The sequence below is a fragment of the Phyllobates terribilis genome, unplaced genomic scaffold (assembly GCF_046119375.1).
Source record: "Phyllobates terribilis strain yellow unplaced genomic scaffold, ASM4611937v1 Scaffold_8__6_contigs__length_399053987, whole genome shotgun sequence".
Classification (NCBI taxonomy): Eukaryota; Metazoa; Chordata; class Amphibia; order Anura; family Dendrobatidae; genus Phyllobates; species Phyllobates terribilis.
In genome coordinates, this window is record NW_027362768.1 from 347,987,046 (window position 1) to 347,999,272 (window position 12,227).

Here is a 12,227-nt window from a genome sequence, read left to right on the forward strand (position 1 = left end):
AACTACAGGTGGTGAGATAAGCTGCACAATATAATTGACCTTTCAGTATATTGTTGCACACACACCATCTATTTAGCAAATGCCCTTGTTATCAACAGCAGCCTTTTAAACTCACCTGAGCTAACAGGTATGTGAGCTGGTTACTCTGCTGCGCTTAAAATTTCTTTTTTGGTTTGCTACAATGCCTTTTCTGAAACGTTGTCTCCCTCTGCTGGAACACTGACTTCTTTCATTTAATGCCTGCAGACTATAAAAGAGAAACCAACCCAAAAAGTTTGGTTGATTAGTCTGTGGCATTCTTTTAAACTGTTGCTTATGGCGGTCTCTGTGAGCTTCTCAGTGACATTCAGCCATCCAGGTATCCCGCCTGCAGTAGACAGAATGTGGCAATGGAACGCTGGCTGCGCGTGTCATAATAGGCTCTGAGCCTTTATATACCTGCGCACAGCAGCAGCCACCTTCAGTCTGCTGCTGGACAGCCAGCAGCAGCAGCAGCAGCAGGAGAGGTAATTAATCAGCAACCCTCCTGCTAAGGGTAGACAGCTGCTCGTTCCACCCCCCCCCCCGCCTTAATTGGTTCTCCTCCCTTCCAACGGTGTTGAGGCGGGTGGGAACAGTCGGGGGTTGAGGGTACTGTGCTAAAAGAGGTGGAGTTATGCAGATCTAAAACGCGTGGATTGCAGCAGCAGCAAGCCGAAAAGTGCAGGCATGTGAGGGATCTAGAGGTTGACAGCATGTCTTCTTAACGGGAGTCCAGGTGGCCATCTCCACAAATGGACTTTTCAGAATCCTTGGGTGGCACCGTAGTCGGAAACCAATTCTGGTTATCGCTTCTCGGCCTTTTGGCTAAGATCAAGTGTAGTATCTGTTCTTATCAGTTTAATATCTGATACGTCCCCTATCTGGGGACCATATATTAAATGGATTTTTAGAACAGGGAGATGGAAAAAGAGCTTGCTCTGTCCACTCCACGCATTGACCTGGTATTGCAGTATCTCCAGGACCGGTGCACCCCTTCTTTAATGCACTTTCTAAAATCAGAAAGAATTGAATTCAATGCTTTTTGTTCATTTGGCTTGTTTGTCGGATTTTGGGATGGACTCTTTGGCTTTGCTTTTCTTCTCATTGGATTTTTCATGTTAAAAGTTGCAGAAGCCAGATGACAAGCTCATTTTGGTTCAACTTCAGCAACTGTGCATTGCATTGCCATGTAATGTAATGCAATGCTATCTATCTAGCTCTCCCTCTATACTTCCTTTTGGATAAACAGACATATTAGGCAAGCATTTTGGAGCTTTCACCTAAATAACTACAGGTGGTGAGATAAGCTGCACAATATAATTGACCTTTCAGTATATTGTTGCACACACACCATCTATTTAGCAAATGCCCTTGTTATCAACAGCAGCCTTTTAAACTCACCTGAGCTAACAGGTATGTGAGCTGGTTACTCTGCTGCGCTTAAAATTTCTTTTTTGGTTTGCTACAATGCCTTTTCTGAAACGTTGTCTCCCTCTGCTGGAACACTGACTTCTTTCATTTAATGCCTGCAGACTATAAAAGAGAAACCAACCCAAAAAGTTTGGTTGATTAGTCTGTGGCATTCTTTTAAACTGTTGCTTATGGCGGTCTCTGTGAGCTTCTCAGTGACATTCAGCCATCCAGGTATCCCGCCTGCAGTAGACGGAATGTGGCAATGGAACGCTGGCTGCGCGTGTCATAATAGGCTCTGAGCCTTTATATACCTGCGCACAGCAGCAGCCACCTTCAGTCTGCTGCTGGACAGCCAGCAGCAGCAGCAGCAGGAGAGGTAATTAATCAGCAACCCTCCTGCTAAGGGTAGACAGCTGCTCGTTCCACCCCCCCCCCGCCTTAATTGGTTCTCCTCCCTTCCAACGGTGTTGAGGCGGGTGGGAACAGCCGGGGGTTGAGGGTACTGTGCTAAAAGAGGTGGAGTTATGCAGATCTAAAACGCGTGGATTGCAGCAGCAGCAAGCCGAAAAGTGCAGGCATGTGAGGGATCTAGAGGTTGACAGCATGTCTTCTTAACGGGAGTCCAGGTGGCCATCTCCACAAATGGACTTTTCAGAATCCTTGGGTGGCACCGTAGTCGGAAACCAATTCTGGTTATCGCTTCTCGGCCTTTTGGCTAAGATCAAGTGTAGTATCTGTTCTTATCAGTTTAATATCTGATACGTCCCCTATCTGGGGACCATATATTACATGGATTTTTAGAACAGGGAGATGGAAAAAGAGCTTGCTCTGTCCACTCCACGCATTGACCTGGTATTGCAGTATCTCCAGGACCGGTGCACCCCTTCTTTAATGCAGTTTCTAAAATCAGAAAGAATTGAATTCAATGCTTTTTGTTCATTTGGCTTGTTTGTCGGATTTTGGGATGGACTCTTTGGCTTTGCTTTTCTTCTCCTCATTGGATTTTTCATGTTAAAAGTTGCAGAAGCCAGATGACAAGCTCATTTTGGTTCAACTTCAGCAACTGTGCATTGCATTGCCATGTAATGTAATGCAATGCTATCTATCTAGCTCTCCCTCTATACTTCCTTTTGGATAAACAGACATATTAGGCAAGCATTTTGGAGCTTTCACCTAAATAACTACAGGTGGTGAGATAAGCTGCACAATATAATTGACCTTTCAGTATATTGTTGCACACACACCATCTATTTAGCAAATGCCCTTGTTATCAACAGCAGCCTTTTAAACTCACCTGAGCTAACAGGTATGTGAGCTGGTTACTCTGCTGCGCTTAAAATTTCTTTATTGGTTTGCTACAATGCCTTTTCTGAAACGTTGTCTCCCTCTGCTGGAACACTGACTTCTTTCATTTAATGCCTGCAGACTATAAAAGAGAAACCAACCAAAAAAGTTTGGTTGATTAGTCTGTGACATTCTTTTAAACTGTTGCTTATGGCGGTCTCTGTGAGCTTCTCAGTGACATTCAGCCATCCAGGTATCCCGCCTGCAGTAGACGGAATGTGGCAATGGAACGCTGGCTGCGCGTGTCATAATAGGCTCTGAGCCTTTATATACCTGCGCACAGCAGCAGCCACCTTCAGTCTGCTGCTGGACAGCCAGCAGCAGCAGCAGCAGGAGAGGTAATTAATCAGCAACCCTCCTGCTAAGGGTAGACAGCTGCTCGTTCCACCCCCCCCCCCCGCCTTAATTGGTTCTCCTCCCTTCCAACGGTGTTGAGGCGGGTGGGAACAGCCGGGGGTTGAGGGTACTGTGCTAAAAGAGGTGGAGTTATGCAGATCTAAAACGCGTGGATTGCAGCAGCAGCAAGCCGAAAAGTGCAGGCATGTGAGGGATCTAGAGGTTGACAGCATGTCTTCTTAACGGGAGTCCAGGTGGCCATCTCCACAAATGGACTTTTCAGAATCCTTGGGTGGCACCGTAGTCGGAAACGAATTCTGGTTATCGCTTCTCGGCCTTTTGGCTAAGATCAAGTGTAGTATCTGTTCTTATCAGTTTAATATCTGATACGTCCCCTATCTGGGGACCATATATTAAATGGATTTTTAGAACAGGGAGATGGAAAAAGAGCTTGCTCTGTCCACTCCACGCATTGACCTGGTATTGCAGTATCTCCAGGACCGGTGCACCCCTTCTTTAATGCAGTTTCTAAAATCAGAAAGAATTGAATTCAATGCTTTTTGTTCATTTGGCTTGTTTGTCGGATTTTGGGATGGACTCTTTGGCTTTGCTTTTCTTCTCCTCATTGGATTTTTCATGTTAAAAGTTGCAGAAGCCAGATGACAAGCTCATTTTGGTTCAACTTCAGCAACTGTGCATTGCATTGCCATGTAATGTAATGCAATGCTATCTATCTAGCTCTCCCTCTATACTTCCTTTTGGATAAACAGACATATTAGGCAAGCATTTTGGAGCTTTCACCTAAATAACTACAGGTGGTGAGATAAGCTGCACAATATAATTGACCTTTCAGTATATTGTTGCACACACACCATCTATTTAGCAAATGCCCTTGTTATCAACAGCAGCCTTTTAAACTCACCTGAGCTAACAGGTATGTGCGCTGGTTACTCTGCTGCGCTTAAAATTTCTTTTTTGGTTTGCTACAATGCCTTTTCTGAAACGTTGTCTCCCTCTGCTGGAACACTGACCTCTTTCATTTAATGCCTGCAGACTATAAAAGAGAAACCAACCCAAAAAGTTTGCTTGATTAGTCTGTGGCATTCTTTTAAACTGTTGCGTATGGCGGTCTCTGTGAGCTTCTCAGTGACATTCAGCCATCCAGGTATCCCGCCTGCAGTAGATGGAATGTGGCAATGGAAAGCTGGCTGCACGTGTCATAATAGGCTCTGAGCCTTTATATACCTGCGCACAGCAGCAGCCACCTTCAGTCTGCTGCTGGACAGCCAGCAGCAGCAGCAGGAGAGGTAATTAATCAGCAACCCTCCTGCTAAGGGTAGACAGCTGCTCGTTCCACCCCCCCCCCCGCCTTAATTGGTTCTCCTCCCTTCCAACGGTGTTGAGGCGGGTGGGAACAGCCGGGGGTTGAGGGTACTGTGCTAAAAGAGGTGGAGTTATGCAGATCTAAAACGCGTGGATTGCAGCAGCAGCAAGCCGAAAAGTGCAGGCATGTGAGGGATCTAGAGGTTGACAGCATGTCTTCTTAACGGGAGTCCAGGTGGCCATCTCCACAAATGGACTTTTCAGAATCCTTGGGTGGCACCGTAGTCGGAAACCAATTCTGGTTATCGCTTCTCGGCCTTTTGGCTAAGATCAAGTGTAGTATCTGTTCTTATCAGTTTAATATCTGATACGTCCCCTATCTGGGGACCATATATTAAATGGATTTTTAGAACAGGGAGATGGAAAAAGAGCTTGCTCTGTCCACTCCACGCATTGACCTGGTATTGCAGTATCTCCAGGACCGGTGCACCCCTTCTTTAATGCAGTTTCTAAAATCAGAAAGAATTGAATTCAATGCTTTTTGTTCATTTGGCTTGTTTGTCGGATTTTGGGATGGACTCTTTGGCTTTGCTTTTCTTCTCCTCATTGGATTTTTCATGTTAAAAGTTGCAGAAGCCAGATGACAAGCTCATTTTGGTTCAACTTCAGCAACTGTGCATTGCATTGCCATGTAATGTAATGCAATGCTATCTATCTAGCTCTCCCTCTATACTTCCTTTTGGATAAACAGACATATTAGGCAAGCATTTTGGAGCTTTCACCTAAATAACTACAGGTGGTGAGATAAGCTGCACAATATAATTGACCTTTCAGTATATTGTTGCACACACACCATCTATTTAGCAAATGCCCTTGTTATCAACAGCAGCCTTTTAAACTCACCTGAGCTAACAGGTATGTGAGCTGGTTACTCTGCTGCGCTTAAAATTTCTTTATTGGTTTGCTACAATGCCTTTTCTGAAACGTTGTCTCCCTCTGCTGGAACACTGACTTCTTTCATTTAATGCCTGCAGACTATAAAAGAGAAACCAACCCAAAAAGTATGGTTGATTAGTCTGTGACATTCTTTTAAACTGTTGCTCATGGCGGTCTCTGTGAGCTTCTCAGTGACATTCAGCCATCCAGGTATCCCGCCTGCAGTAGACGGAATGTGGCAATGGAACGCTGGCTGCGCGTGTCATAATAGGCTCTGAGCCTTTATATACCTGCGCACAGCAGCAGCCACCTTCAGTCTGCTGCTGGACAGCCAGCAGCAGCAGCAGCAGGAGAGGTAATTAATCAGCAACCCTCCTGCTAAGGGTAGACAGCTGCTCGTTCCACCCCCCCCCCCCCCGCCTTAATTGGTTCTCCTCCCTTCCAACGGTGTTGAGGCGGGTGGGAACAGCCGGGGGTTGAGGGTACTGTGCTAAAAGAGGTGGAGTTATGCAGATCTAAAACGCGTGGATTGCAGCAGCAGCAAGCCGAAAAGTGCAGGCATGTGAGGGATCTAGAGGTTGACAGCATGTCTTCTTAACGGGAGTCCAGGTGGCCATCTCCACAAATGGACTTTTCAGAATCCTTGGGTGGCACCGTAGTCGGAAACCAATTCTGGTTATCGCTTCTCGGCCTTTTGGCTAAGATCAAGTGTAGTATCTGTTCTTATCAGTTTAATATCTGATACGTCCCCTATCTGGGGACCATATATTAAATGGATTTTTAGAACAGGGAGATGGAAAAAGAGCTTGCTCTGTCCACTCCACGCATTGACCTGGTATTGCAGTATCTCCAGGACCGGTGCACCCCTTCTTTAATGCAGTTTCTAAAATCAGAAAGAATTGAATTCAATGCTTTTTGTTCATTTGGCTTGTTTGTCGGATTTTGGGATGGACTCTTTGGCTTTGCTTTTCTTCTCCTCATTGGATTTTTCATGTTAAAAGTTGCAGAAGCCAGATGACAAGCTCATTTTGGTTCAACTTCAGCAACTGTGCATTGCATTGCCATGTAATGTAATGCAATGCTATCTATCTAGCTCTCCCTGTATACTTCCTTTTGGATAAACAGACATATTAGGCAAGCATTTTGGAGCTTTCACCTAAATAACTACAGGTGGTGAGATAAGCTGCACAATATAATTGACCTTTCAGTATATTGTTGCACACACACCATCTATTTAGCAAATGCCCTTGTTATCAACAGCAGCCTTTTAAACTCACCTGAGCTAACAGGTATGTGCGCTGGTTACTCTGCTGCGCTTAAAATTTCTTTTTTGGTTTGCTACAATGCCTTTTCTGAAACGTTGTCTCCCTCTGCTGGAACACTGACCTCTTTCATTTAATGCCTGCAGACTATAAAAGAGAAACCAACCCAAAAAGTTTGCTTGATTAGTCTGTGGCATTCTTTTAAACTGTTGCTTATGGCGGTCTCTGTGAGCTTCTCAGTGACATTCAGCCATCCAGGTATCCCGCCTGCAGTAGACGGAATGTGGCAATGGAACGCTGGCTGCGCGTGTCATAATAGGCTCTGAGCCTTTATATACCTGCGCACAGCAGCAGCCACCTTCAGTCTGCTGCTGGACAGCCAGCAGCAGCAGCAGCAGGAGAGGTAATTAATCAGCAACCCTCCTGCTAAGGGTAGACAGCTGCTCGTTCCACCCCCCCCCCCCCGCCTTAATTGGTTCTCCTCCCTTCCAACGGTGTTGAGGCGGGTGGGAACAGCCGGGGGTTGAGGGTACTGTGCTAAAAGAGGTGGAGTTATGCAGATCTAAAACGCGTGGATTGCAGCAGCAGCAAGCCGAAAAGTGCAGGCATGTGAGGGATCTAGAGGTTGACAGCATGTCTTCTTAACGGGAGTCCAGGTGGCCATCTCCACAAATGGACTTTTCAGAATCCTTGGGTGGCACCGTAGTCGGAAACCAATTCTGGTTATCGCTTCTCGGCCTTTTGGCTAAGATCAAGTGTAGTATCTGTTCTTATCAGTTTAATATCTGATACGTCCCCTATCTGGGGACCATATATTAAATGGATTTTTAGAACAGGGAGATGGAAAAAGAGCTTGCTCTGTCCACTCCACGCATTGACCTGGTATTGCAGTATCTCCAGGACCGGTGCACCCCTTCTTTAATGCAGTTTCTAAAATCAGAAAGAATTGAATTCAATGCTTTTTGTTCATTTGGCTTGTTTGTCGGATTTTGGGATGGACTCTTTGGCTTTGCTTTTCTTCTCCTCATTGGATTTTTCATGTTAAAAGTTGCAGAAGCCAGATGACAAGCTCATTTTGGTTCAACTTCAGCAACTGTGCATTGCATTGCCATGTAATGTAATGCAATGCTATCTATCTAGCTCTCCCTCTATACTTCCTTTTGGATAAACAGACATATTAGGCAAGCATTTTGGAGCTTTCACCTAAATAACTACAGGTGGTGAGATAAGCTGCACAATATAATTGACCTTTCAGTATATTGTTGCACACACACCATCTATTTAGCAAATGCCCTTGTTATCAACAGCAGCCTTTTAAACTCACCTGAGCTAACAGGTATGTGAGCTGGTTACTCTGCTGCGCTTAAAATTTCTTTTTTGGTTTGCTACAATGCCTTTTCTGAAACGTTGTCTCCCTCTGCTGGAACACTGACTTCTTTCATTTAATGCCTGCAGACTATAAAAGAGAAACCAACCCAAAAAGTTTGGTTGATTAGTCTGTGGCATTCTTTTAAACTGTTGCTTATGGCGGTCTCTGTGAGCTTCTCAGTGACATTCAGCCATCCAGGTATCCCGCCTGCAGTAGACGGAATGTGGCAATGGAACGCTGGCTGCGCGTGTCATAATAGGCTCTGAGCCTTTATATACCTGCGCACAGCAGCAGCCACCTTCAGTCTGCTGCTGGACAGCCAGCAGCAGCAGCAGCAGGAGAGGTAATTAATCAGCAACCCTCCTGCTAAGGGTAGACAGCTGCTCGTTCCACCCCCCCCGCCTTAATTGGTTCTCCTACCTTCCAACGGTGTTGAGGCGGGTGGGAACAGCCGGGGGTTGAGGGTACTGTGCTAAAAGAGGTGGAGTTATGCAGATCTAAAACGCGTGGATTGCAGCAGCAGCAAGCCGAAAAGTGCAGGCATGTGAGGGATCTAGAGGTTGACAGCATGTCTTCTTAACGGGAGTCCAGGTGGCCATCTCCACAAATGGTCTTTTCAGAATCCTTGGGTGGCACCGTAGTCGGAAACCAATTCTGGTTATCGCTTCTCGGCCTTTTGGCTAAGATCAAGTGTAGTATCTGTTCTTATCAGTTTAATATCTGATACGTCCCCTATCTGGGGACCATATATTAAATGGATTTTTAGAACAGGGAGATGGAAAAAGAGCTTGCTCTGTCCACTCCACGCATTGACCTGGTATTGCAGTATCTCCAGGACCGGTGCACCCCTTCTTTAATGCAGTTTCTAAAATCAGAAAGAATTGAATTCAATGCTTTTTGTTCATTTGGCTTGTTTGTCGGATTTTGGGATGGACTCTTTGGCTTTGCTTTTCTTCTCCTCATTGGATTTTTCATGTTAAAAGTTGCAGAAGCCAGATGACAAGCTCATTTTGGTTCAACTTCAGCAACTGTGCATTGCATTGCCATGTAATGTAATGCAATGCTATCTATCTAGCTCTCCCTCTATACTTCCTTTTGGATAAACAGACATATTAGGCAAGCATTTTGGAGCTTTCACCTAAATAACTACAGGTGGTGAGATAAGCTGCACAATATAATTGACCTTTCAGTATATTGTTGCACACACACCATCTATTTAGCAAATGCCCTTGTTATCAACAGCAGCCTTTTAAACTCACCTGAGCTAACAGGTATGTGAGCTGGTTACTCTGCTGCGCTTAAAATTTCTTTTTTGGTTTGCTACAATGCCTTTTCTGAAACGTTGTCTCCCTCTGCTGGAACACTGACTTCTTTCATTTAATGCCTGCAGACTATAAAAGAGAAACCAACCCAAAAAGTTTGGTTGATTAGTCTGTGGCATTCTTTTAAACTGTTGCTTATGGCGGTCTCTGTGAGCTTCTCAGTGACATTCAGCCATCCAGGTATCCCGCCTGCAGTAGACGGAATGTGGCAATGGAACGCTGGCTGCGCGTGTCATAATAGGCTCTGAGCCTTTATATACCTGCGCACAGCAGCAGCCACCTTCAGTCTGCTGCTGGACAGCCAGCAGCAGCAGCAGCAGGAGAGGTAATTAATCAGCAACCCTCCTGCTAAGGGTAGACAGCTGCTCGTTCCACCCCCCCCCCCGCCTTAATTGGTTCTCCTCCCTTCCAACGGTGTTGAGGCGGGTGGGAACAGCCGGGGGTTGAGGGTACTGTGCTAAAAGAGGTGGAGTTATGCAGATCTAAAACGCGTGGATTGCAGCAGCAGCAAGCCGAAAAGTGCAGGCATGTGAGGGATCTAGAGGTTGACAGCATGTCTTCTTAACGGGAGTCCAGGTGGCCATCTCCACAAATGGACTTTTCAGAATCCTTGGGTGGCACCGTAGTCGGAAACCAATTCTGGTTATCGCTTCTCGGCCTTTTGGCTAAGATCAAGTGTAGTATCTGTTCTTATCAGTTTAATATCTGATACGTCCCCTATCTGGGGACCATATATTAAATGGATTTTTAGAACAGGGAGATGGAAAAAGAGCTTTCTCTGTCCACTCCACGCATTGACCTGGTATTGCAGTATCTCCAGGACCGGTGCACCCCTTCTTTAATGCAGTTTCTAAAATCAGAAAGAATTGAATTCAATGCTTTTTGTTCATTTGGCTTGTTTGTCGGATTTTGGGATGGACTCTTTGGCTTTGCTTTTCTTCTCCTCATTGGATTTTTCATGTTAAAAGTTGCAGAAGCCAGATGACAAGCTCACTTTGGTTCAACTTCAGCAACTGTGCATTGCATTGCCATGTAATGTAATGCAATGCTATCTATCTAGCTCTCCCTCTATACTTCCTTTTGGATAAACAGACATATTAGGCAAGCATTTTGGAGCTTTCACCTAAATAACTACAGGTGGTGAGATAAGCTGCACAATATAATTGACCTTTCAGTATATTGTTGCACACACACCATCTATTTAGCAAATGCCCTTGTTATCAACAGCAGCCTTTTAAACTCACCTGAGCTAACAGGTATGTGAGCTGGTTACTCTGCTGCGCTTAAAATTTCTTTTTTGGTTTGCTACAATGCCTTTTCTGAAACGTTGTCTCCCTCTGCTGGAACACTGACTTCTTTCATTTAATGCCTGCAGACTATAAAAGAGAAACCAACCCAAAAAGTTTGGTTGATTAGTCTGTGGCATTCTTTTAAACTGTTGCTTATGGCGGTCTCTGTGAGCTTCTCAGTGACATTCAGCCATCCAGGTATCCCGCCTGCAGTAGACGGAATGTGGCAATGGAACGCTGGCTGCGCGTGTCATAATAGGCTCTGAGCCTTTATATACCTGCGCACAGCAGCAGCCACCTTCAGTCTGCTGCTGGACAGCCAGCAGCAGCAGCAGCAGGAGAGGTAATTAATCAGCAACCCTCCTGCTAAGGGTAGACAGCTGCTCGTTCCACCCCCCCCGCCTTAATTGGTTCTCCTCCCTTCCAACGGTGTTGAGGCGGGTGGGAACAGCCGGGGGTTGAGGGTACTGTGCTAAAAGAGGTGGAGTTATGCAGATCTAAAACGCGTGGATTGCAGCAGCAGCAAGCCGAAAAGTGCAGGCATGTGAGGGATCTAGAGGTTGACAGCATGTCTTCTTAACGGGAGTCCAGGTGGCCATCTCCACAAATGGTCTTTTCAGAATCCTTGGGTGGCACCGTAGTCGGAAACCAATTCTGGTTATCGCTTCTCGGCCTTTTGGCTAAGATCAAGTGTAGTATCTGTTCTTATCAGTTTAATATCTGATACGTCCCCTATCTGGGGACCATATATTAAATGGATTTTTAGAACAGGGAGATGGAAAAAGAGCTTGCTCTGTCCACTCCACGCATTGACCTGGTATTGCAGTATCTCCAGGACCGGTGCACCCCTTCTTTAATGCAGTTTCTAAAATCAGAAAGAATTGAATTCAATGCTTTTTGTTCATTTGGCTTGTTTGTCGGATTTTGGGATGGACTCTTTGGCTTTGCTTTTCTTCTCCTCATTGGATTTTTCATGTTAAAAGTTGCAGAAGCCAGATGACAAGCTCATTTTGGTTCAACTTCAGCAACTGTGCATTGCATTGCCATGTAATGTAATGCAATGCTATCTATCTAGCTCTCCCTCTATACTTCCTTTTGGATAAACAGACATATTAGGCAAGCATTTTGGAGCTTTCACCTAAATAACTACAGGTGGTGAGATAAGCTGCACAATATAATTGACCTTTCAGTATATTGTTGCACACACACCATCTATTTAGCAAATGCCCTTGTTATCAACAGCAGCCTTTTAAACTCACCTGAGCTAACAGGTATGTGAGCTGGTTACTCTGCTGCGCTTAAAATTTCTTTTTTGGTTTGCTACAATGCCTTTTCTGAAACGTTGTCTCCCTCTGCTGGAACACTGACTTCTTTCATTTAATGCCTGCAGACTATAAAAGAGAAACCAACCCAAAAAGTTTGGTTGATTAGTCTGTGGCATTCTTTTAAACTGTTGCTTATGGCGGTCTCTGTGAGCTTCTCAGTGACATTCAGCCATCCAGGTATCCCGCCTGCAGTAGACGGAATGTGGCAATGGAACGCTGGCTGCGCGTGTCATAATAGGCTCTGAGCCTTTATATACCTGCGCACAGCAGCAGCCACCTTCAGTCTG

At 45.3% G+C, this 12,227-nt stretch overlaps 9 non-coding genes across 9 annotated transcripts; all 9 read left to right on the top strand.

Moving 5' to 3' along the window:
* Nucleotides 1–826: 826 nt before the first annotated feature.
* LOC141158811 (U2 spliceosomal RNA) lies at nucleotides 827–1,017 on the top strand. Its single transcript, XR_012248833.1, has one exon. It is a non-coding gene; the product is annotated as a U2 spliceosomal RNA (small nuclear RNA).
* A 1,112-nt stretch (nucleotides 1,018–2,129) lies between these two features.
* Nucleotides 2,130–2,320, top strand: LOC141159504 (U2 spliceosomal RNA). Its single transcript, XR_012249510.1, has one exon. It is a non-coding gene; the product is annotated as a U2 spliceosomal RNA (small nuclear RNA).
* A 1,117-nt stretch (nucleotides 2,321–3,437) lies between these two features.
* Nucleotides 3,438–3,628, top strand: LOC141158812 (U2 spliceosomal RNA). The gene has a single exon (XR_012248834.1). It is a non-coding gene; the product is annotated as a U2 spliceosomal RNA (small nuclear RNA).
* Nucleotides 3,629–4,741: 1,113 nt separating this feature from the next.
* LOC141158815 (U2 spliceosomal RNA) lies at nucleotides 4,742–4,932 on the top strand. Its single transcript, XR_012248836.1, has one exon. It is a non-coding gene; the product is annotated as a U2 spliceosomal RNA (small nuclear RNA).
* Nucleotides 4,933–6,051: 1,119 nt separating this feature from the next.
* On the top strand, nucleotides 6,052–6,242 carry LOC141158816 (U2 spliceosomal RNA). Its single transcript, XR_012248837.1, has one exon. It is a non-coding gene; the product is annotated as a U2 spliceosomal RNA (small nuclear RNA).
* A 1,118-nt stretch (nucleotides 6,243–7,360) lies between these two features.
* LOC141158817 (U2 spliceosomal RNA) lies at nucleotides 7,361–7,551 on the top strand. Its single transcript, XR_012248838.1, has one exon. It is a non-coding gene; the product is annotated as a U2 spliceosomal RNA (small nuclear RNA).
* Nucleotides 7,552–8,664: 1,113 nt separating this feature from the next.
* LOC141158818 (U2 spliceosomal RNA) lies at nucleotides 8,665–8,855 on the top strand. The gene has a single exon (XR_012248839.1). It is a non-coding gene; the product is annotated as a U2 spliceosomal RNA (small nuclear RNA).
* Nucleotides 8,856–9,971: 1,116 nt separating this feature from the next.
* Nucleotides 9,972–10,162, top strand: LOC141159959 (U2 spliceosomal RNA). The gene has a single exon (XR_012249952.1). It is a non-coding gene; the product is annotated as a U2 spliceosomal RNA (small nuclear RNA).
* Nucleotides 10,163–11,275: 1,113 nt separating this feature from the next.
* On the top strand, nucleotides 11,276–11,466 carry LOC141158819 (U2 spliceosomal RNA). Its single transcript, XR_012248840.1, has one exon. It is a non-coding gene; the product is annotated as a U2 spliceosomal RNA (small nuclear RNA).
* Nucleotides 11,467–12,227: the final 761 nt, after the last annotated feature.